This window comes from Ailuropoda melanoleuca, chromosome 2 (genome assembly GCF_002007445.2).
Source record: "Ailuropoda melanoleuca isolate Jingjing chromosome 2, ASM200744v2, whole genome shotgun sequence".
NCBI lineage: Eukaryota > Metazoa > Chordata > Mammalia > Carnivora > Ursidae > Ailuropoda > Ailuropoda melanoleuca.
This window is the reverse complement of record NC_048219.1, coordinates 65,755,664-65,775,361: the sequence shown is the minus strand read 5'-3', so window position 1 is coordinate 65,775,361 and position 19,698 is coordinate 65,755,664. Positions and strand designations below refer to the sequence as shown.

Sequence of the window (19,698 nt, the reverse complement as noted above, 5' to 3'; positions counted from 1 at the left end):
CTTCTGAGTGACCCTCACTAATATATGCAAAGAATTTGAATGAAAGATGGGAATAGACGATATATTCAGTGTACTGACTTTGCATGGTAACATTCATCACCACAATTTCAAGCCTTTGCTCCATCATGCAATACAGGAAAATACAAAATACTATTTTTCTTTCTTTCTTTTTGTTTTAGCCTGGAAGGCTTTATTCTGATGTTAACTTTTTGTTGATTCAAAGGTGAAAAGTAATTGAAAATAATTTTTGAAATTTCTGGTCTACATAGAATGATTTTGATACCATGTTATAGAATATTTCCTGGAAACCAATTTGAAGATTATTTTTTATTGACTACCTGGCATCTATTTTACCTCTCTCTCACTTGGGCTTTTTCTTTGTATGTTTGTTGTAACCAAGAATATTTTTATACTTGGGGAGGAAATTTGCTCCCTCCATTTTCTCAGCCTTGCAGTTTGGGTGAGACTGAATGCATGCCTTGCTTTGGGGTGGATCTTTCCTGTTTAAAAGCCACTCAGAGAGTACTGTAACCTTGTCACAGTGATTGGATCAGGGAAGGCCATGAGTTCCAATAATCAATGAAAGGAACTGATTCCTAGGACATGTACAGCAGCTACTGTAAGAGACTCTAACTTTCCTGAGTGTCTTCCTATGAGGATATGACGTCTGGAATTGCTGAAAACAGTTTGCTGAAATTACCAGAAGAACCTGGAACTCCCAGAGGGCTATGAGGGCAGCATGGGGGAAATAGCAGAGAGAAGCAGAATAGAGAGCATATGAGAAAGAAGGTCCTTGGAGATCTCAGCTGAGGTGCAAGATCAAGCCTCATTCAGACTTTCCTGTTACATAAGTCAATATACCCTTTTTGTTTAAGTCATTTCGAATTTAGAGCTTTGTATTTCATTTCGTTTTTTTTGTCACTTGTTACTGAAATATTTCTATCACAAGTCCTACAGGGATATTTTGAGTTTGAGAGACTAAAGAGGGACAAATATCTTAATTCTTATTCAAAGATTCTTTGGTTTCAAGAACGGAAAGATACAAATCAGAGAATGGGAATTATTGGAAAGATTTGTGGAGATGGAACCAAATAGCTAGGAAAAGGAGAACCTTTTCACTTTAGGACACCTCAGGTCTCACTCTTGAGGATATTAATGCGATGTATTACATTAATTGATTTTGATGTTAAAACAACATTTCATTCTTAGGATACATCCTATTTGGTTATGGTATATAATTCTTTTCATTTATTGCTGTATTTAGTTTACTAGTACTTTGTTGAGGATTTTGCATCTATATTCATATGGGACATTGATCTTTGTTTTCTTCCTTCTTCCCTCCCTCCCTTCCTTCTTTTCTTTTTTAAGAAGACAAAATTTTAATTTTATTGAATAAAATAGCTCATTCGGGGCTTACCTCAGGTCATAAGAATACTTTATAATAGCTAAAGATCAATAGTTGATCAGAAAGACGGAAGAAAGAAAACAGTTCATATTTCTAATGTAGAAAAATAAACTAATTGTTAGAGATGTCTTATAAAATTCAACAAACAAGTTCTAGCCAAATTTACTGTTTAGTGGACTTTTTTTGTTTTGTTTTCAAGGGAAGAAAAGTGAGATACAATGTATATATTATTGGTTACAGGTAATACAACAGCTTGAAAAAATCATAAGATAGAAGCATAATATAAAAAGGCAAGATTTTAAAATTTTATTGTAGGAATATTACCTATAAGCAGTGGAAAAGATACATTAAAACCATCAGTGTGTTACCCTGGTTCAAAAAGAACTCATAAGGCAGAAGAAAGCTAATATTAGTTAAGGAAAATGGTCTCTTTTTAGGAGGTGTATCCAGACAGACATTACCTCAAAGAAATGCCAACAGTAACTATCTGGGCCCCACTTGTAATACAGTGAAGGTCAAAGGTGGAGTGACTGGGTTAACAGTTTAAGCTTTCTCTAAGGATTTGTAGTATTGCGTCATCACAGTCCAGGTCTTGGGAGCCATGAAACCTTCAGGTTTCTGGCCTTCTTCGGCAAGTTTGCACATTCCAGTTCCTGAAATAAATTCAAAGTCTTCGTGGTGTTCAGGGTCACAGTAGTCTGTATGTTTCTTTTTCTTGTAAGCTGCAACTCAGAAGGGAAATATTTTCAAGGTGATTAGGCCAGAGGCCATAGTCAGTCCTTTGGTGCCACGAGTTGGCTCATAAAGATCCTCCCTGTTTCTGAATGAGGTATGCCAGCAGGCTCTTGTCCAACAATGTTAACATTGTCTCCTGCGACCATCCACACTCTCCAATGCCACTGGGCTCCAATTGGTCCTGCATACATAGTGGGACATGGGAAGATGGCCACTACTATTGTTTTAGGATTTGGAATTTCTTCCTCTAGCACTGAAGGACGCTGCTGATACACCACATCAAAGGAACATCATCATCCTTTGTCCAGGCACCAAGAGGGTGAAGAAGGACAGGGTGCCTGTAGCCACCCTTTAGAAGTTGCTTATAGGTATCCTGCATTAATAGAGCATGTCTAGACCACAAGGTTAGACCCAACGTAGCATGCACTAGGTTGCATAACTGAAATGCAATGACAGCATCAGCATTCATATTTTTAAACACCTACTATAACTCAATAGGAGTAAAACGATGCTTATCAAGACCATTATCCCAATAAATTCAGTCCAAGGCCTGAAGATCTCCAATCGTCCCATCTCCTTGTTCCATAACCATCTTAATGTAAGGGTGGTTCTCGCATGTTGTTCCCCACTGTCTGGCACCATAACCCTCCCTTCTGTGCTCAACAAACTTTGGATTGTGAAGAATAGCTACACAGCGGCCCTCCTACATCAGAACAAATGCAGACCAGCCATCCAGCCTCTCTTTACCTTCATGACTAGTTGTCAGAACTCTAGGCAATGCTAAGTTAATGATACCTCCATCCATAAGACAATGAAAATGAAGGCACTGCAAGGACCCCCTCTCTCTCATGAAGCCACTCAGTGGGGTTGCCCAGCCTTCTGCTAAACCTTGCACCCACTGCATTTCCATTTTATTAATTTTCAACGCTGGTAATATTTCTGCATCTGTTTTTGCCAAATTAAGTTTATTTTCTGGCACGTAGAGTTCTTTTACTTAGTAAGTGGCATCCACAGGTACAATATCCCGTTCCTGTAGAAGTTCCACAACTTGTTGGACACAGTCATTTACATCACAGGAGTCTGTTTTTAGCACCAATTAAGAGGTCTCGTGTTTTTTTTTTAATATTCAGAATCAATTCCAGTGAAACCTTTAATTTCCCCAGCCCTGTGCTTTTTTGTTGAGTCCTTTGACATCTCTGCATAATAAACATGCAGAGGAGTATGAACAAATACTTCAAAAAAAAAGGTAAACCACTAAATTCTACTCCCGAAACCAATATTACACATGTTAACCAACTAGAATTTAAATAAAAAGTTGAAAAGAAAAAAAAAAGGTAAACCCTTATGAATTTGCCTTGCATTGTTGCTCTCCCGAGTATAAGGTTAGAGAAAACTTGTGACTCACACTAAGCCAGCATCTGTAACCAGTTTACCAATTTCTGGAATGCACGGAATATTCTCTTCCGTCTTCAGAACTAAAGCCAAGATTTTTATTGAGACCTCGGTGACTGTTATCACCACCCAAAGTATAGCACGGTATGCTATGGCAAACCAAATACTCCTCCAAAGCCATAGTCACTGGTGGTCTTCCGCGCTCCACATAAGGCAGTCAGTCAAACTATACAACCACGAAAGCCCGCTTTGGTCCATACTACCTTACCTCTCTTGTTCGCGCGGCCATGGTGAGCTTGATCGGCCTTAGTTGCTCGCTGCAGCTCCGTAACTTCTCAGTTTGACTTTCTCACACAGGCTCCTGGGGCCTATAAGCCGCAGAGAGTGCACAGGACTGGGGTTCTCAGCACCGGAGGCGTGAACGTGAGGCTGACGCGGGAACAGGGCGGGGCGAGAAGGCGGGGCAGGCTGAAGAGCCGGGAAGTCCTTGCGCCTGGAGAGCACGAACTGACGCACTGACGCACTGACGTCAGCTGGCGCTCCCGCTCAGGACTTCGATGGGGCGGCGATGGCCACTAGTGGGTATCTGGCGGATGAAAGTTTGTGTGCTAGTTTTGTTTTCTTGTGACATCTTTGGTTTTGGTATCAGGGTAACTGGGCTTATAGAATGAATTGGAAAATGTTGTCTTTTCCTCTTTTTTTGAAAAGTCTGTGAAGATTGGGTTTTCATATTTAAATGCTTGTCAGAATTTATCAGTGAAGTCCTCTGGTTCTGGGCTTGGCTTTGTGGGAAGTTTTAAAATTACAATCAATCTTTATTTGTTATAGATCTCAAATTTTCTGTTTCCTTTTGAGTCAGTTCAGTAATTTGTTTCTAGGAATTTGTCCATTTCCTACAAATTGTCTAGTTTGTTTGCGTACAATTGATTATTTTGTTTCCTCGTGGTACTTTTTATTTCTATAAGTTTGGTAGTGATACCACTTTTTAAAGGTAATCATTGTCGTTTAAAGGTAATCATTGTTATGTCTCATAGGGCAAACACGTCCTTAAAGTTGTATTTTTAAAGACTATAGTTTAATATTAAATGTTCTGTGAATTTCAAATGGAATCATACAGAATATATTCTTGTCTGGTTTCTCTTAATTTTATGTTTGTAAAATTCATACCTGTACCTGTAGTTTGTTCATTTCATTGATGTATACTATTCCATTGAAAGACTATACCACAGTTTATTTAGGGACATTTGATTATTATTTTTTTGAATATTATAAAAATCCCTGCTTTTAATGTTCTTGAACATGTGTTGTTGCACACAAGCATATAGTTGTACTGATTTATACATAGGAATGACCTGCCAGGATATAGGGTTTGTGTCTGCTCAGCTTTCATTGGTAAAGCCAAAGGATTTTCAATGTGGTTAAGTCAGCTGAGGCTCCCATTAGCAGTATTTTCCATTGCCCTGTCTCCTTGCCAAAACTTAGTATTGTCATTAAAAAAAAAAAATCTTTAGTTATACTAATTGGTGTACAGTGGTATCACATTATGGTTTTAATTTGCATTTATCACAGCAAAGTTGAGCTCCTTTTTATATTATTTATCATTTAGATTGCCTTTTTAAAAAAGTGCCTGTTGGGCCCCTGCCTATTTTTCCATTGGGTTATCTACTTTTTTTCTTAGCTTTGTAGGAGTTTTAATATATTCAGGTAAGAGTCCTTCGTTGGTTATATGTTTTGAAAATGTTTTCTCTGTTATAGATATTTAATTAATGAAACGTGATTGAGAAAGCATCTTTCTCCCTTGATTTAGCAATACTTCACATGTCTTAAATCAATTGTCCACAAATGCATAAGATTTACTGTGACCCATAGATGTGAAGGAACAAAGGAGTGAAAGATGAACAGAATCTGGAGTTGGAGAGAGAGCTGTAGCTATAGGAAAGACCACAGAGCATGAACTATGGTCTTAGAGAAACAGCCCCTGACAAGCTGTCGTACAATAAGGAATAAACAGAGAAAAGGAAAGTCCTAAATTTTGCCTCTTCTTTCCCCTTAAATTCCTGTCTAGTTGAAATTCAAATGGAAAGAGAAAGCAAAGGAGCTTGTTGATGCAGTTCATTCCTGGGACATAGCCCAGGTAGAAAGGTGAAGCAAGAATATGAAGGTTATATGGAAGATACCCAGCACAGCCACACACATTTGTCTCTTGGCATCCTCTTGTCATTTGTCCAGGTGAAATATTTGTTTCCTCATTGCAGAGGATACCCAAAGTTCCCTGAACTAATACAATATCTGATCATGGAGTATGTTAATCTGGTCAAAATCTTTTTTTTTTTTAAACATTTTATTTATTAGAGAGAGAATCAGTGAGAGAGGGAACACAAGCAGGGGGAGTGGGAGAGGGAGAAGCAGGCTTCTCGCTGAGCAGAGAGCCAGATGTGGGACTCGATCCCTGAACGGCTGGGATCATGACCTGAGCTGAAGGCAGATGCTTAATGACTGAGCCACCGAGGCGCCCCTACTTCAGTCAAAATCTTACTTGGAATGTTTAGTTACCACCAGTGTTCTTCATATAAGGTAATGGGAGGAGAGGTGGAAACAGTGTAGGAGAAACAATTAACTAGCATAAAACATAACTGCTATAGACTCTACTTCTGTAGCTAATCATGGAGCTTAAGTTGGGTTGCTGCATTCCACATGCATTTTATGTTCCCATTATTATCCGTGTTGGCTGAAAAGTGTTCTTTATCTGGTGGGGTGACCCAAACCTTTATTCCTGTAGGATTTGAGTCATTAGTGATCCCATTTTTATTGGATTGTCATAGTTTTCTATAGCTCAAAATTATTGAGCTCAGGGAATACTAAAATGCTGTAGTGAATTTTCTGCCTCCAGTAATAGTTTGTACCTACTGGGTAGCAGCAACCCAATTTTCACTTGTAATCATGATCTGACATCAGACTATGCAGTGATACCCTTTTTGTCTGTTACATGGCACAAGGATCCAAAAATTTCAGAAAGCAATCTCAGCTTTTAACAAGACTATGACTTTGTATCGTAGTGGATACACAATTTCATTATTGGATACCAGCATTCCTCTACGTATACTAACATTCCCAAAAGCAAATTTGAAGGGAAGAAAAACTTCCTCTGGTAATTTATTGGTATAGTACTGAGAAAGACCATCCTCACCTGTATGATTTGATCCCTGGATCTGTTAATTCTGGCCATAGGACAGAAGTGCTAAGTATTGGCTCCTGGTTTAAGAATATACTTCATCTTCTATGCTAGAACCCCACCTTCTCATCGTGTTTACTAGCTAACTCCATAGCCATGCTAAAAGGCCATCATACTATTCTGTTTAGCAACCTGCTCTCTGCGTGATGGGGGTCATGGTAAGGCCAGTGAATTATGTGGGTGTAAGTCCATTGCCACACATCTTTGGCTGTAATATGTGTCACCCATTGTAAGGTTATATTACAATGATGGCTGTAGATAAGGTAATTGGAAGGATGGTATTGGCAAAAGTGCTGTGGACAGTAAAGGAATTTCTCGATCTGAAATATATGTTTGTGTCTGTGAGGACAAATCACTGTCTTTTCTATAGTAGAAATGTTTATTGTAATCAACTGCCACCAGGAAGTGGACCAGTCTCCTAGGGAATGGTGTCATATCAACCTGCTTGTGGCAGATTGGCCACTTGGTGTGGTGGTGGCAAGACCAGTCTTTATGAGGGGAAATTCGTGTTATTGAACACATGAATAGCCCTCAGTCCTGCCCTCACAAATACTCTAGACATGGCTCATTTGAGCAAGCACTGGCATGGCTGGATAAAGAGGCTGACTGATAGCCACTGGAAAGGACAGCTTATTGAAAGGACACCTGATTATTGAAAGCATTCTCCACAGAGGATTTATTCTGGTGGGGAAAAAAAATTCACACTTTGTACTCTAAACCTCCCTCATAAACCATCACTCATACAGCTTTATTCTTTCTATGTTCCTGACCATTTAGACAATCTGTTGGGCACTGCTCATGAATCAGTATAGACCTGCACTTAAGGTTAGCTTTCCTTCCATGCAAAATGGACAATCAGATGTACTACCTCGATTTCTGCCCACAGGAAATATTTACCCTCACTGCTTATTGTCTTTTAAGGGAACCCCTGAGTTGGACTATATTGAAGTGACTATCAACTCTAGCGTAAATGACAATATTAAGCAGTTTTATCTATAAACTATGGTCTTGCTTTTTCTTTCCCCATTGATTGAGCATAAGAAAGTCCTATGTGATTACATGTGTGGGTTGTAGAATAGTCAGTGAAACTGTATCAGCAAATATCTTGGAAATCTGAACCACCAACCAATGAAGTTATCTTGTGCCTTACAAATCTGTTTGGGTACCAAGCTGAGTGTATCATTTCTTTTTACAGTGTAATGCTATAGTGCACATCTAAATTGATGGTGTAATGAATCAGATAACTTCTAATTTATAGATTACAAATCACTTGGGTTTCATAGATATAAGATCAGGCAACATCAGGGCCCACAAGCTAGTCAAGAACTCTTTTTCCAAAGAAGAACAATGGTTAGCTAAGGGCATTGCCTCCTTCCCAATCTTAGTGGTCTTAGCTGCAACTCATCTATTGGAATTGGTCAAAGCTTCATATGATACCTCTGTTCACCACAGACCCTGCCAAAGCTATTGGGCCTAGAAGATTAGAATGCCAATGAAAAGGGCAACTTTGCACAGAAAAAAGTGAGAAGCCTAATAGGTTACCAAATGTGGTTTATGTTCTTTCCCCTAAACACAAAGAAAATCAGCAAGTTACACTCCTTCATGGTGGCAAATACAATTTACAGCAACTTGTTTTTTACTGTGGAGAGGATATCCTGACAGTCCCTAGATGATTCGACCCCTAGAGTATGGTATATTCCTGAATTGTTGTAGGCCTTATTTCCTACTCTCTTGATATGCATATGTCTTACTAAGGCACCTGAAGTACTTGCTGCTTCCTGTTCATTAGATCCAGTTAGCATAATGTCACAAATGTAATGAACCAGTGTCATGTTCTATGGGATATCTGATCAGGGGGCCTCAAGACTATATTATGACAGCACAGGAGTTGACATAACCCTAATGCAAGACCATAAAAGTATACTGTTGTACCTGTGAAGGCAAACTGCTTCTGATTATCTTTGCTGAAGGGTATAAGAAAAAAAAAGCCAGGTCAATCAGGTCAATTGCTGCATGCTAGCTGCCAGGGGCTGGGTTGATTTGCTCCATTAAAGATATCACATCTAGAAATGCACCTGTGATTGGTATCTCCACCTGATTAAGTCTGTGATAATCTACTTTCATTTTCCACGACCCATTTGGTTTGTGAACTACACATACAGCTGTAAGAAATTGGGATATTATAGGAATATTTAAAGTCTTTGATGGTTTTACTAACCTCTATAATGACTCTGAGAATGCAAAATTGCTTTTGGTTTACTTTTTTTGACAGATGTGGAGGAAGGCTGGGAGTTCCATGGGTTTTCATTTGTCATTTTCTACCATAATAGATTTCACTCAGAGTTTCTACTCCTTCCCACCAGTACCCTGATTTTAGCACAGGACATTTAAGCACTCAATCTGTACTGCCATTTTACAACCCTTATAGCCAGGCTTTGGGTTTAGTTTACATCCATTCTCCCCTGAGACTACAGAAGATGAAAGACCCTTCAGAGCTATCATTAGGGCTTTATGATTTTCAGTCCTGATTCTGAATTAGAAATTCATGACTGTCAATTTTTTTTTCCCTGGGTAATCTCTGTGGGGTCATCTGAAGCATCCAGCTGATCTCATAATCATTATAATCATTATTGATGTCACTGTAATCAACTAACACAGTCATTTGTTCTCCCAATGTCTGTTCTCCTGTTGTACTTCCTCCCATGCCACCGTATTAAGTAAGTACCTGGAGGCTACTAAAAGTGGAAGGCTATTACTACTCCTAAGCGTGAAAAGTCAATGGAAGGGAATGGTTACTAGAACTAGAAAGGGTTGTATAGAGAAGGTAACCGGCAAGAGCTATAGTCTTTAGCAGAGGGACACAGTCATTCACTGTAATTCAACAGAGGAAAAAACTAGGAAAATAAATACCTAAACTCATTCTCTCCCATTTTATAATATCTTCTTTCCCATTGCCCTAACCAAACCAGAAGCCAGCGGATAAGGGAGCCCACTAATGCAGTCCAGTGGCTCAGCCTTCTGCCCAGAATGGAGAGAAGGTGAATGGGGCCGGCAAAGATATCTCATACCTCCTAATTCTTCAACTGGCTAACTCATCTTTTGTTTCATGGCTCACAATGTTATTTCCCCAAGGAAGTTTTCCTAAAGCTTTAATACAAAATTATAAAAAGCTTCAACTGTCTTCACTCTTAGCACACTGTTGTATTTCCTCTATTGGGTTTATTACAGTGTGTACTTACGTATGAATTAGTGGCTCTATAGGTTAATTTATATAATGGCTCACTTTTTCATATTTCATTTTTTTCACATTTGTATTGGAGAGGCTACCTGTTGCCTTACACATAGTAGATACTTATTAAATGTTTGTTGAAAAAAATGAATGAAATAATTAAGCCCATGGAAATTGGTGTGTGGCCTCAACCTCCATACTTAATATTTCTTTTAGAAAATGTATTCTCAGATGTAATTATTGATATTGCCACGAAATTTATGAAGCACAGAATGCTTGTAAATCATGACCAGTCTGTGTGCATAGTTTATACCCTATATCAAGTGGTAGCTAAAAATATTTTACAGCAATTTCTATGTCCTCTTTTGTTTCTAAGTTCTCCTAAGAATTATAATGTGTTTCACTTACGGTTGAATCTAGGCAATGTTAATATAGTGATTTCATCCTTGGAGAACTAATGAACATTTCTGGGTGAATGAATAAATGTTTTTCGAATTTTGAAAGACTTTACTCAGCTAATTGATTTTTTACGGGGAACCCAGAGATAAATGAATAAGAATGAAACTAATAATCAAAGACTACAAGTATGTGCCAGAGAGGATACTAGATGCTTTACATGTATTGCTTGATTAAATTTAAGAGCATAACATAGTAAATAGATACTTTCATTTTACAGATTGGAAAATGGAGGCTCAGAAAGGTTAAATGGTGGAAAAACTTCAGAGGACTAAAAAAAGAATTTTCTTTAGGAACCCGTTTTTTTTTCTGTCTTGGAGCATGGACTTACAGAAGTATATGCCAACTATGAGTATACATTTGTATGCCAAGTGTAGATATATTTTGTGCAATAAATATTTTTAACTTTTCATAATTTAACAGCACGTGGAGAAAATTGCATCTCTCAGGTGATGCTTTGTTTTATCAATCAGTAAAATACATTTTTAAGAAGGAAAGATGATTCACAAGAATTTGCTCTTTAGGATCAAACTTCCAAGTCAAATAATTTAGCAGGTATGAAATCCAAAACTTTCCTGGTAGATTTTATAAATTTTTATTATTGTAGCACTTCAGCATTAATTGAAACCAGTACTGAATGTTGTTTCTCTAATGGCAGTTACCCATTGTGTGAGGCTGTATTATGGAATGATGTCAGTATTTTTTGTCTTATCAGTTTCTTGAGGAACTAACTTGAAATGGTTTTCTTTGGTGGTTCTGACATATTTCAAAAAGATTAACAGTATGTTATTGTCCTGCTATGGAACCATGGAAAACTCTATCTAGTCAGCCTTTGGCAATGTTGAAACATTTCACATGGGTAATTTAATGATGACACAGCTCCATATATATGATTAGTATCTGCAGACAACATCCAGTGTAATATAATTCAGTAAGGGAATTAGATCCAGCAATAAAAGTGCTTTGTGCAAGATGCAATAATCAAACATTATTTTAGTGGTTCGAAACATTGACAAGATGAGTTTTAGCTAAATTTTTGATTGAATAAGTTAATTAATTCTGAGTCTCAAATTTTTTATGCTACAGGGTACTTTTACTTGTACAACAATTTGTATAAAGCTATGATATCTGTGTTGGTACTTTAACTTATAACAGTATTGTGAATTATGTGGGCAAGGTCTTATTTATTTTTCACAACTGTGGAAGCTGATGCTCAAAGAAATTAAGTGCTCTGGCCAAGGTCAACAGTTACCTACTGATAGAGCTCAGAGCAGAGCTCTGGTCTCTTAATCATTGTTCACTTTTAATTGTTTCAAATTCTGTGCTGAGCTAGATGGGTACAAACCATAAAGATAAAATGAGCATGATCTGCATTCAATATTAATAGTAAACCAGATGTCTAATAAAATTAATCTGACATGCTTAAATATATGCATAAATGTCATTGTCTTGCATAGTGATTAGGTATAGATTCTAAGACATTTAGATAAATTGCAATAATTAGTATTAGTCTTCCTTAGATACAATTGCCAATTGGGACACTTGGGTATTCCATCAAATACATAATCATAGTCAAGTGACCAGACCTGCTGTCTAAGACTCCTCAGGAGACAAAGATTATAGATAGCTTCCCTTTGATAAGACAAGTGACAAGATGAAAATACCTGTAGGTAGGGCTCTTAACTCAGAAGCTACTGGAACCTTTAAGAAAAGAGTGAAGACAGAGATCGATTATGGGGGAGATTTGTAGTAGAAGGGGCATAAAAAAGAGCAGTATTTGGGTAAAGAAGTTTGAGTCCATGGTTGAACTGTGTGGATGCTTAAGAATTACTAGCTTCTCATTTGAACAGGTCATGTCTTTGGGGTGAAGGCCAATTTTAAATATTCAATTGCAAGGACAGGCTGTTCCCCACCAAATGAGCCTAATTATATGACCTAAAATTCTTACAAATCTAAGGTATAGTGAGAACTATGCTTATGGTTGCTTGTTCTTTGCTGCTTAGTATTTAACATCCATTATTTTACAATTTCGATTCACATAATAAACAATTACAAGATGTATCAATCATTTTAGTATTTCTCCCTTTTTCGTTTTTACTACAATAAAAATTCAGTTTGGTTATTACCTGTCATATAGTTCCATGCTTTGACTTTAGGAGTTCAGAGTGTGAAATAGGAGATATTGATCTAGTAAAAATGGATAAAAGGTATATGGTCATTCACCAACAACTAACCCAAGAACAACAGTGGAGCTAAGATACACATAATGTGTTGATATGCACGCTATGTAGAAAACCCACTATCTCTATTTTCTGCGTCAAGAAACTTACAGCTTTTCCTACTAAAACATCAGCACCTGAATGCTAAAGCTCATTTTTCTGAATGTCTCTGTACAACAGATGGGATTGGTGGAATATATGAGGAAAATTACTGCTCCTTTTGTTTTTCTACCTATTGCCCAGTGATAATGTGTGTATATGTCAGTGTCCTTTTACATTTTTAACAGGTGTTTGGATGAAGCTGGATTCAAATGAAAAAATGAATAAATTCAAAATATTATTGCAAATATATGTATATGTTGTGTATATGTGTGTATATATATAAAGTTTTATAAATGTTTAATCTAACTTACAAATTTTTTAAAAATTATTTATTAAAAATAGTTATAAAGTGCTTTGAAATGTCAACAAGTAAAATATTGGTGAAGTAAATACAGACAATATCTTCATATTGTCTCCAGATTCAGTACTTAGTTTGAGTAGTTGTATATTTTATGAGCCCTAAGTGGTAGTACTTAGACATGGCTATAATTTCATTCATAGATGTCAGCTGAATCATTCACTCAGCTTTAACATATGCATGGCAACATATTAGGTATTTAATCAGTAAAGTCAAGAGTTGGATTTACAAATAAGACACAGAGTCTTAGTTTTTGAGAAATTATGAGAAGTTGAACATTCATTAAACATCACAGACAGCTACAAGGTAATACAAAAAGTAATACAACATACACACACATGCACATACCCATTAACAGCAATAGCCATTGAATAAAGACTTGTTATATTCCAGGAACTTGGCTTAATGCCTTACCTCACCTAATCCTCAGAGACACCCTTTGAGGTAAGTGTTAATTCCATTTTAGTTATAAGGAAACTAAGGCACTAAGAGGTGAAGTAACTAGCCCAGTGTTACACAGGTTTGCTGATTCTGGATCCAATCCGAAATCTTCCAGCATTCAAAAACCATATGGATCATCATTGGGTTATGCTGTCTCTCCAATGCAATGCAGCCTGTCAGAGTTAAAACTGACAACATAAGACTTGAGAATGGAGCACCCTCCAGATTACAATTTAGGATTAAATTGCTCCTTGTTTCTAAGATCAGAGTAGACTTTCTGGAAGACGTATTATTTGAACTGCACTTTGAGGAAAGTTATGGATGTGGAATGGAGTTGATGGTGAAGAAAGACATTCCCGGGGGTGGGGTATGATATGGGATAAGGTATTAAACAGGACTGGAGTTATTGGTCAGTACCCACAGGGTTAGGTCAAGACTGTAGAGGAGTGTGGGGCAAGTGATGATAGAGTGGTGTAAGAACTCCTGGAGTGAGTGGTCCTGGAAATGAGGGACCTGATGGTGGGGGCTCGGGGCAGTGGATCATGTGTGCACAGGAACTATGTGAGACAACAAGGTTAGGCAGGGCCAGGAGTCAGAAACCAAGAATTATAACAGAGGATTGTCCTGGGATAGAATCAGAGAAGAGAGCTATTAATGAAAGTTTCTGAGTTTTCAGAGGCAATCAAGAATTGAGTATAAAAAGGAATCATAAAGGGGGAAAAAGGGTAGAACTAGTGTTTATTCAGCACTATGAATCTTAAACATTCTGCCAAGAGATGCTAAGGCATTGTATCACAATTGTTATATATTTACTTCTTATGACAAACTTTTAGTCTATATATTGTTATTTGGAAATGAAGGAAATTGACCTCAGAATGCTGAAGGAACTTGCTAATACTCACAGGTCTAGTGTTTAGTGAGGTCAAGATAGACACTGTTTGAGATTGTATGCTTACAATGCCCACATTTCCCCAAATGGAATATTAACAAGGAACTTTCTGAGCACTTCAGTGAATACAAGGATGAGGCAGTTTCTGCCCTCAGAGGATATGCAGCTCAATAGAAGGATGCCAGAAGTTCAGTTTTATATTTGTATTCATCTCTGTAGTTGCATTGAGCTTTGTATTTGTCTCTTACCAAGTACTTAGTCACAACCATTGTCCTTGAGTAGGAGGCCATTGACAAATATTTGTTTGATCCAGTCATTCAGATATTCCTGCATAAAATGTTTTCTTTTACACACATGTTCTATGAGATGAAGTTACATCCATTTTGGTAGATTGTTTCCTTTAATTTACTTGCAACTTCTTCAGTGTTATCTCATTTGGGGAGCCAGGCAGCTTCTACTCTGTGAAACTGTTCCAGAGGCTTCCCACCCCACTGTGCCTTGGCATGTAGTAATAGGATTGATAGCCATATCATTTTCATTACTCCACCTTTAGGTGTTATGTTTTTCACTGGAGGTCATTCGTAGTTGTTCATCTACAAAGAGACTTTGACTGCTTTTTAAATTTATTCAAGAAACACTTAAGTAATTGGGTTCTCTTAACATTGTGATAATAAAACTTTGTGATATGATGCATGAAGCAGTATGTTTGGCTCACAGTTAAAACTTTCCCTTAAAGAAATAGTTGAAGTATCAAATCCAGCTTCACCACATTTGGATTAAAATGATTCACAGAACTGAAAGGAAATACAATGATTCTAACATATCTTAAAATAGAAAGTCTATGTTGAGTTCTATTTCCACAAAGTCATGTCTCATAGGGATATGTTTTTAAAATAAAAAAGATTACATGTAGGGGCGCCCGGGTAGCGCAGTCGTTAAGTGTCTGCCTTCGGCTCAGGGCGTGATCCCAGCGTTTCGGAATCAAGTCCCACATCGGGCTCCTCCGCTATGAGCCTGCTTCTTCCTCTCCCACTCCCCTTGCTGTGTTCCCTCTCTCGCTGGCTGTCTCTCTGTCAAATAAATAAATAAAATCTTAAAAAAAAAAAAGATTACATGTAAAAGGAATTTTTTACATGTGACACTTTGGTACTACTTTTAAGAGTAAGGAAGCCGGGATCTTCATATGTCTTTGAAGTATGATATATGATCTTTAAAACTTTATAAATATTCTTCAAACAGTAATTCTTTTTGCTTTCACTTCCATACATTCATTTTGGAAAAAGAATCATTCATTGTCTATTTAGAAATTTGAATGTTTGGTATATTAATATACTATTATTGAATTTTTAAAACTATCTCCAAAAACACCATAATGAAGGAAAGGTACTTGAAGACATTGTAAGATGACAGCAGTTTCTTGCCAAAATTTGTTTGATTCTTAGTCTATTGGGAATTAAATAAAAAGAAAAAGCTCAGTTTTCTCCTGTGTACAGTTAACTTTAAAATGAAAATATAAATTTCCTTTGTTTTTACTTGGTAATGATTGTCATATCTTAAGTATCTTCCAACTCAGTTTTGACTTTGAGTCATTTGACTTGAATAATTTTATGACTCGAGGAGGTTAAGTTTTATAAGCCCATTGAACAAAAGTCCTCAAAATATGTATACCTCTGACATGTGTATGCATGTACACACACATGCACATATGGCATACTTATTCAGAAGTGGTTCAATTCAAAATAAGTGGCTGGAGAAAATTAAGGTCATTTAGCCCCAGATCCATTACCTTTATTTTCCACTGAAAACCCTCTACCTTATGTTCTTTTCTATATATAATTCTCTTTCTTTCCCTTTAACACCAAACTTTATAAGGGGAGTGCATACTTTATATGTCCACTTGTTTATTCTAATGAAACTGTGTGCCTTAGGTCCCTTTCCCAAGCCATATGACACCTTTTTTCCCTTGAACTGTCAGGTTATTTAACACTTTTAACCAACACTTCCTTTCTGAAACTCTTTTCTCTCTAAATGTTAACACTTTCTCAGAGTTTACTATTGCCTCTGGCTTCTTAGTCTTCCTTTAATCTCGACATGACTACTTGTCCTATAAAATGCTGGAGTTCTCAAGGGCTATGCCCTAAACCTTCTGCTATTCTTCATATATATTCCTGCCTGGGCTCATTCCTACTCATGGATTTGAAACAATTTATATATCAAAGACCCGTAGTTAATATTCCTGTGCCATGACCACTCTGTTGAGGCTTAGAGCCATGTTACGCAATTAACTTATTACTAGGTATTTCCACCTAGCTGCTCTATAACCATTTCAAAGTCACCATGACCAAAACTACCCCCAGTAATTTTTTATCATATATTCTCCATCATTGCTAAACACATCATATTTTAGCTTGGTGGCAACTAGATGACCTTGGGAAAGTTATTTTTCATCTCTAAGCCTTAGTTTCCCTATATGTAAAGTGAAAATAATAGTCATTTCAATCTTTTTAAAAAGACTTATTTATTTATTTTTTAGAGACACAGTGTGTGTGTGTGGGAGATGGGGAGGGGCAGAGGGAGAAGAAGAGAGAAATTCAAGCTCAGTTTGGAGTCTGACATGGAGCTTGATCCCACAACTGTGAGTTCAGGACCTGAGCCAAAAACAAGAGTCAAATGCTTAACCGACTGTGCCTTCAGGGCACCCCTCAGTAGGTTTTTATAAGAATTTAAAATCAGTCATTATGTAATTCACATTAATGAATGCTAACTACATAGAAGAAGACAGTACTAATACTGTCCTCATTTTATACCAGAAGAACTGGAAACACAATGAGGTTAAGTAAATTGCCCAAAGTTATGTAGCCAATTTGTGATTAAGCAGGATTTGAATGTAATCTTGGTCTACAGCCTGGCTGCTTAATTGCTGAACTACCCGTGTGATGTTATGTATAAAGTATATAGCGCAATCCTTTGTGCATACTCACTAGATGTATAAAAATCATAGAGATGGGGAGGAGGGCTTTAAATATTCTGGAAATCTGCATTTTAAAAAACTCCCTGGTAAATCTAATATTTCAACCCAGGTTAAGAACCAACATAGTAGACTCTCAAAAATGTTTGTTCCTTCTATCCAAATGAAAATAATTGAATCAGTTTGACCCTGTGAACACTTTCACAAATGCTATAGCCATTAAGCCTGAAGTACCTTTTAGGAGGGCTCCGTTAGAATTCCTTTTTTGAAATGACAATAGAAGAGCAATAATAAACACACACACACACACACACACACACACACACACACACACACATACGTATTAAAAAAGCCCTCAATATTCATATGACCAGAGACATTTAATACATACATTGTGTTTTCATTTGTATTGCATGATTTTATCCTTAGGAACAAGATCCTTAAAAATATTAGGCTTGTATATAACCTAGAAAAATCACTTTATTGAGATCATTAAGCTGCTGAGTAGATATTCCATCTGGCCTAAAAATGCTTCATTTTACCTTTTCCCATCCACCAAAGCATATGCTTTCTCTCCTAGCTATCAATATTTCCTCCAGTTATTTCTCATATGATTAGAGTAGGATATCTCATCCTTCAGCATATATGTCCAGAAATACAAACTAGACTAAGAACACATAAAAGAGAAAGAATTACAGTAAATTCTGTCCTTTTTTTCATGAGTTCTAGTGTGTGTGTGTTTGTGTGTGTGTGAGAGAAAGAGAGAGAGATACTCCCCCCAGTATAGAATTTGTTGTTCAGATATAGCTAGATTTTTGTTGTTCTTGTCTGTAAGTAGCAGGTTATAATGCTTTCTAGCACAAGCAGAAACAAAATTACTTGGAATGATTTGGGGTGGCTCAATGAAATAAAGAAATTGGTATATAGATGTAAGATCCAAATAGAGAGGAACTGGGGAAGCTATGGGGTCAACAGGTCATCAGAAGGTCACAGGAATGAACCAATCCAACCTCTTTTCCCAACTTGGTGTCATTTTAATTGGGTTTCAGTGTCCCAAAAGAGAACCGCATAAGCTTAACTGAGTTCCCACACCCATCAATTGGGCAAAGCACCTATTGGTGGTTACACCGAAACTGCACACAGTGGAGTAGAAGTGAGTCTTCCAAAGGAAACTAGGCATGCTATTCACTAGACAAAAAGAGAATGGAGGGGACACTCCAAAGTTACAATTATCCCCTCTTCTTAATGCTAAAAATATCACAAATGGTCCCGATGTAAAAATATATGATTTTATTTGCCAAATATTTAGTGTCTTCTAATTAAGGTTCTTAAGTCTTTACTGAATATTTGCAAATAGCTTTTAATGGGATGTTTATTCTACTTATTGTGTTGGAAGTTTCTTTAGGTTTTCTTCTTTATAGATAATTCCATCTTTTTTATTATAAAACATTAATTTTTATTTTTTATTTTATTTTATTTTTTTTTTTTTTAAAGATTTTATTTATTTACGACAGAGATAGAGACAGCCAGCGAGAGAGGGAACACAAGCAGGGGGAGTGGGAGAGGAAGAAGCAGGCTCATAGCAGAGGAGCCTGATGTGGGGCTCGATCCCATAACGCCAGGATCACGCCCTGAGCCGAAGGCAGACGCTTAACCGCTGTGCCACCCAGGCGCCCCAAAACATTAATTTTTAAAAAGTGGTAAATTATTATTATTATTATTATTATTTTTTTTTTATTTTTTAGACAGAGATAGAGACAGCCAGCGAGAGAGGGAACACAAGCAGGGGGAGTGGGAGAGGAAGAAGCAGGCTCATAGCAGAGGAGCCTGATGTGGGGCTTCGATCCCATAACGCCAGGATCACGCCCTGAGCCGAAGGCAGACGCTTAACCGCTGTGCCACCCAGGCGCCCCTAAAAAGTGGTAAATTATTTTTAAAGTTAAATTAACATACAGTATTATATTAGTTTTACATGTACAATATAGTGATTCAACAATTCTATACATTGATCACTGCTCATCACATGGTAAGTGTACCCTTAATCCCCTTCACCTACTTCATCATAATTACATTAGTTTTAAATGTCCCTAAATGGTCTTAAAACTTTCTGATCACAGTTAGTTTGCTTCTCAGTATCTCTTCTCTTCTTGAACACATCATTTTCATGCCTTTCACAACACTGTATTTCTCAGCCCACTCTGTAGCTTTAAGATTTAGGTTTTGGCCTCAGAGATGTGAGAGACTTATGATAATATGCTGTTTCTGGAATTTC

General features: G+C 37.2%; 1 pseudogene; it reads right to left on the bottom strand.

The window, feature by feature from the left end:
* Positions 1 to 1,948: 1,948 nt before the first annotated feature.
* Positions 1,949 to 19,698, bottom strand: part of LOC100467048 — an 85,735-nt pseudogene continuing 67,985 nt past the window's right edge.